This window comes from Anastrepha obliqua, chromosome 5 (genome assembly GCF_027943255.1).
Source record: "Anastrepha obliqua isolate idAnaObli1 chromosome 5, idAnaObli1_1.0, whole genome shotgun sequence".
NCBI lineage: Eukaryota > Metazoa > Arthropoda > Insecta > Diptera > Tephritidae > Anastrepha > Anastrepha obliqua.
This window is the reverse complement of record NC_072896.1, coordinates 37,162,792-37,169,388: the sequence shown is the minus strand read 5'-3', so window position 1 is coordinate 37,169,388 and position 6,597 is coordinate 37,162,792.

Here is a 6,597-nt window from a genome sequence, read left to right as displayed (position 1 = left end):
GTCTAAAAAAACCACCTTTTATAATTTACAATATTAAGCCAGACAAACTAATTGAGGTGTTAACTAAAGGCATAAAAATGAAAAACTTTAAAAGCAAAGAACAAAAACCAACTCTGTACTTAAAGATTTAAGAACCTTTATACTGGTTAAAGATTTCCTCACATAATCTAAAGTTCAATTTTTCACATATTCCCCAAAGTCCTTGAAAAATAAAACATATTTATTAAAGGGGCTAAATGCAAATGTAGGTCCCAAGGAAATTCTAAAAGAATTAGAAGAACACCAAACTGACAATTTAAAATTCATTAGAGTTTGACACAGTTTTCTACAAAAAAAACCAGGCAAAACGCAACTGCATTGCGAGTCTTCATGGTAAAAATAATACCTGAAAGTAGCATAAAGGCACTGAAAACAATAAAAACTATTTTCTGAAGATGCATAAATTGGGAACCCCTGAAAAAAGAAATTATTGCACAATGCCGCAATTGTAAAGGTTTTTTTCATAGCGCAGCCAAAATGTGTTAAATGTGATCAACCTCACAACAGCAAAGATTGCAAAATGGATAAGTGGAAAAATCTAGCGATAACGATCAAACCAAACTATATTGTGTTTTATGTAAAAAGTAGAGCATTCTGCTTCATACAAGGGATGTGAAAACCTTAAATTGAAGCTTATTGAAAAGAAAAAGAACATCACAAAAAAACCTATTAATCAACGGAACTTTATTAACCCAAATATAAAATATACGGATCTCTTTGCTAAGTCTACACCCACTCTAAATATTAATAATAATAAATATAATATACTAGCGAAAACCCGCCCGTTCCGCTGGTCGTCTTTAAAAAAATCTAGATTAATTACAATAATTAAATTAAGCCGAAAAATACTGTGTGTTTTTATAAAAACTCTCTCGCATGAATATTAATGAAAGAAGTTTTGAATAGTAGTAGCAATTAAAAAACGTTTACTTTATTAATTACTTTTTTTATTGTAATGCTCTTTGGTATACAATATTCTTCGTTTTTCCATGCGTTGTTGAATAAATGAACAATACCGATGGCTTACCAACTCTTGAGCATGAAACATAAAGTTGGCCATGAGAAAAACATGATAAAGTTTGGCCTTGTGACTTATTAATAGTAATCGCGAATGCAAGGCGAACAGGAAATTGAAGACGTTTGAATTCAAACGGCATATCCGATGTTATCATTGGTATCATTGGTATTCGCGTTATTAAAACGTATTCACCAGAGTATTTTCCATTCAAAATTGTTGCTTCAATGACGTTATTCATCAATCTCTTAACTGTTAATCGAGTGCCATTACATAGTCGTGGTTGATTTATGTTTCTCAACATAATAATCGGTGCTCCAATTTTCAAGTTTAGCATGTGTGACGGTAATCCAGGTAAATCAAGGGACTTCAAAAGTTCAGTGGGATAATTTACAATATCATCTTGATTTGTAACAGTGTCAACGGATCGATATGTTTGTTCTGCACTTGGTATGTTAGCCAAAATAGCCGCATTCATTTCATTCACATCTTTATTTTTGCCAGCAATGATGGCTCGTTCACTAAGCCAATCATTATTTTTGTAATTTTGAGGCAAATTTGGGAAAATACTTTGAATGAACTGTTTTTTCGTTTGATTTATTTGACAAAATTTTGGTTGTAAAGTTATCAAGCCAGTTAAATTATCGACAGGAACTTTGCCATTTCCAATATCCAATAATTGCTGTGAAAATTCAGCAGCTGATGGATCATTTTGCATTAGAACACGTACATTTGTAGTTAGTCTGACTGTTTGAACATGTCCGTGTGCGAAAAAGCGGAGAAGGAGAAGAGAACTGTTCTATTCCCCCCGCTTTAACCCAGCTATGTGTTCAGGTGCAAATGACTTTTTTGCGTGAAGTCTGATATAAAATAAGTTCTATTTACTCTTCTTAAATTTATATAAACTTTTCCAGGCGAAGTAAAAAAACTGACATATATTTGCTTCAACCGTATATTTGTGAGTACACAGGTAATACGTAAATATATGAATGATATAGGTAATATCTCATATTAGCATAACCTTTCTGCAAAAAATTAAGGAAACGATCACCAATCACGACGGCAATGATACAATGAATTTTTCACTATAACTGACTTCAGATTAACGTTTATATAATAAGCGTATATGTAACATTTTAAAATTTTTTTAGAATTTTTTTTTTTTAATTTTTAATAATAAGTGGTCTTCCTCTTCCTCTTTATCTTTCTATTTCTCTTTCCCTTCCTCTTCCTGTAGCTATTCCTTTTCCTCTTCCATCTCCATCTCCTTTCTTTATCCCGGAAACGGGAAGTAAAAATTACTTCACTTAAAAGCTTTCATCAACAGCTTCCATCTGATACCCATATTGTACAAACACATCCAAGGGTACCTTGGTCCACCTTTTCGGCTATATCTCGAGACCCTGGTAACTCAGAGATCTAAAAAATACTCTGTATTAAAGCACTCAATAGTAGCTTTGATTTGATACCCACAATGTAAAAACACATCCTAGGGTTACCCGGGTCCTCGTTTTGGCCTTCGGCAGCGCCACCTGGTGGTGAGTCGAATCAATAAACATATTACACTAACCTTCCCCGTGGAAAAATATATATATATACCAAATTTCATAATAATCGGCCCAGACACACACGACCAAAATGTATTCAATTCTAATGAATGCTATGTGCGGTACAAAAAATACGTGCGGCAAATAGCAAAAACACACTATTCTCACACATGCACACCTTCTACAACGTACGCTGCCAGCCGATTGCCCCTTCTGTGACGAAACCGTAACCTTAGATCATATTCTACAATCTTGTCGAAATCTACACACCTCCAGACAACAATTCTTTGGATCCTCTCCTGCACTGGATTTTCTTAAAGAGCCATCTGCAAGTAATATACTGACTGTCTACAAATTTCTAAAAGCCAACGACTTGTTAAGACGGATCTAACATTTTCCTTTGTTTATTTTATTTAGTTATAAGCATTTAAATATTATATGATAATTACTTAACGTTAGACCTAATTTAAAGTACATTTACATTTTTTGTTATCTGACAGCCGATGGCCTATGCTGCTAGTGCTGCTGCTTTCTTATATTTGTATAACTTGTTATTATACAAATTTAATAATAATAATAATAATAATAATAAAAACACACTCACTTAACTGGCGCACCCCACACACACGCGTTATCGGATTTCAACCAAACTTCACAGAAACCTTTGCCAAAGCAACACCAACAATGTGTGAAACTTTCATTGTTTTTCTTACACGCGTTGCTGAGATTACCGGAGACAAATGCACACTTTTTTTCGGCTTAATTTTTATATATATAGATTAGTAATAATGAAAAACTAACTAATAACTTATTATTAGAGCTTAAAAAGGCGATGGATAATCTAAGAGACCAATTGTTAAACCCCTAAAAACAATAGCAAGATCAAGCTTCTCGCATAAATACTCTTCTTTCTTTACTCGAGGTTCAACATGAATAATACAACTGAAAACACACTTAATATTACATTCATTAATGTTAACTCTTTTATCACAAAGCCTAGAAGGTATAATCTTGATAAGTTCTTAATAAAGCATAAACTAGACATCGTTCTGTTGAACGAAACTAAACTAAATAATAGACACAAACTTTGGTTCAGTAACTATGTTCTAAAATGCAAGGACAGAGCTAACTTAAAAACAAGGAGGCGGTACAGGTGTACTCAGTGGAGACAACATTATATATATAAACGTTACAAGCATCGCAAAAATGTGATGTTTAGAATCTTGTATTATAAAAATATCTACTGCAGAAAAAAATCATTATATGTCGTAGCTGCTTGCTACTCAAGTGATAATAACAATGACCCTTTCGAGATGGATTTTAATATTTTATTTCAAAACTTGAAGCTAGAAAACCCAGACAATTTCTTTCTAATCGCGGGAGACCTAAATAGTAAACATGGTAACTGGGGGAATGCAACTAGCAACCAAAAAGGAAAAGTTCTTCATAAATGGATTGAAAAACACCAATTTAAGTATCGCTGTGAACTTTACGCTTCAGTAACGCCTTATTTTCCCAGAACCAACTCTTTTCTTGACGTATGTATAATGGATTCCAGACTATTTTTTAAAAAAGTAAATAATACTACGAACTGCATAAATGACCTCGATTCTGACAGCGATCATAGCGATCCAAATGGAAATCTCAAGTGATTCAACCCTAAACCCTTTTCAGATATTTATAGTTAATTCTCTCAGAAACCATGATTATAGGAGAACAAATTGGGATAAATTCAAACGCAAAATCATACAGAAATTGTCATATGAGTCTCCGGTACCCAAAGAAAGAAATCTAGAAAATACAGAAATATACATTCATTTAAACGCACTATCTAGCATAATTTTACATACTATTGAAGAGAATGTTCCTGAATTTCCGAAAATTGACGCATATAAAATATACCGCAATGCTATCATCACAAAATTGCATAAAGAAAAAATTAATATTCTCTCTGTAATAAAAAAACACAAGAAGGGAAATAATATTCCGGGACGAAAGACTACCACAGCTTAAAAGCAGGCTTAAATTTACTAAGATTTTACTTAAAGAAAATATCACTAAATTATCGAATGACTATTATAAAAGAAATCTGATTGCAATAGACTCTCAAGACTCATTGGACTTATTTAAAAAAATAAAAAAAAAAAACTTCAGGCTACTAAACTCGAGTTGAATAAAATTAAAATACCTATTAACTCTAAACATATAAAGGGTTTTCCAATAACAGGTGTTATTGGTGAATGGATTGCGCTATCGAGAGATGATTAACGATTTTTTATGGTCGGAATTAGTTGGCATTGATGGCATGGACAACGTTTATTTTCAACAAGACGGCGCTACGTCTTGTCACACAAGCAACGAAACCATTGATCTTTTACGGGAGAAGTTTCCGGACTGTGTTATCTCTCGAAGAGGTGATCACAATTGGGCACCGTGATCTTATGATTTAACACCTTGTAACTTTTTTCTTTGGGGCCACGTGAAAGAGAAGGTCTACGCCAACAGCCCAGGGTCGATTCAGGACCTCAAAGATGGAATCCGTGAGGCTATCGAGGACATAGGGCAGCCACTTTGCAATTCGGTTATGGAAAATTTCATGAAAAGGATATTGTCCTGTAAGCGTGGTCGTGGTGGTAATTTGCCTGATGTTATTTTCCACTATTAAAAGCATACCTTCCTATCTATAATGAAATAAACATCCGATCATTTAGATTTAAAAATAGCATTATTCTTTGAATATCAAAATAACACCTCTTATTGGAGAACCCTTTACTTAAAGAGGCTAACATAGACGAAACTAAAATCGAAACTACATCCGACTATCTTATAGTAAGAGATCAAGACCCCATACTTAACTCCATAGGTTCATATATGCAATCTGTTCACTCCGCAAAGCAGAATTATCCTGATAATTATACTCACAACATAGTAATAAAGGGTTTCAACCTTTGCATTACAGAAAAACTACATTTAACGAAAATAAGAAATCAAATGTGCTAGAAGACTATCAGACAGATAATCACTTCGCCACACCAGGCACAATAATCGATGTTTTCTCGAACCTTCCAGCAAAACTGTCATCTGGCTTGTAGAACATACCTTATATTGTTCTAAAAAATTTAGCATACACAATGATGTTAAGAAATTGCTCATTGTTTAATAATATATAGAATAACGCTTACTTTCCCCAAAATTGGAAAAAGGGGCAAAACATCGTTATACCCAAAAAAAAACAAAGTTCCTACTGTTATAAATAACTTACGCCCCATAAGCTTTCTCCCTAATATCAGCAAGGTATATGAAGCTCTCATAAATAATAATATAAACAAATTTTGTGTAGAAAATAAACTTGTAAGCGAAAAATAGTTTGGTTTTAAATACAAGCATTCTACCACTCAAGCAATTCACGGGCTCGTCTCATACATAAACTGAAACTAGCATAAAAAATGTTGCACAACTGTTGCGTGTCTGATTGATTTAGAAACTGGCTTTGATGGACTATGGACAAAAGGTTTAACATTTAAACTAACTAAATGCAAATCTCGTCTGCATCTATTGATGTTAATTTACAATATGATCTACAATAAATTAATAATATAATTTATAGTGTCTAATGGTAAAGCTGAAAGCTCTCAAAGCTTCATAATGAAAAACGGTTTACAGCAAGGAACAGTCAACTCACCAATACTTTTTAATATATTTATTCAGGACATAGTAGATAATTTTAAAAATATCATCTCATATGCTGACGAACTCGTCATCTATTACGCAGGCAACAATATATAGCGTTTTTCAATAGGTGCGCTTCAACTTTTTTTCCGATAGGGAGGGCGAACGACGCAATATTTTTTATTTTTCGCTTGTCATTTGTAAACTTCATTAGTATACATTTCATCATGGAACGCTACACACTTGAGCAACGATTGCAAATCGTGCAAATTTTTTATGAAAATTCATAAATTTTCCAAAAAATCATCTTCAGTGATGAACCTCACT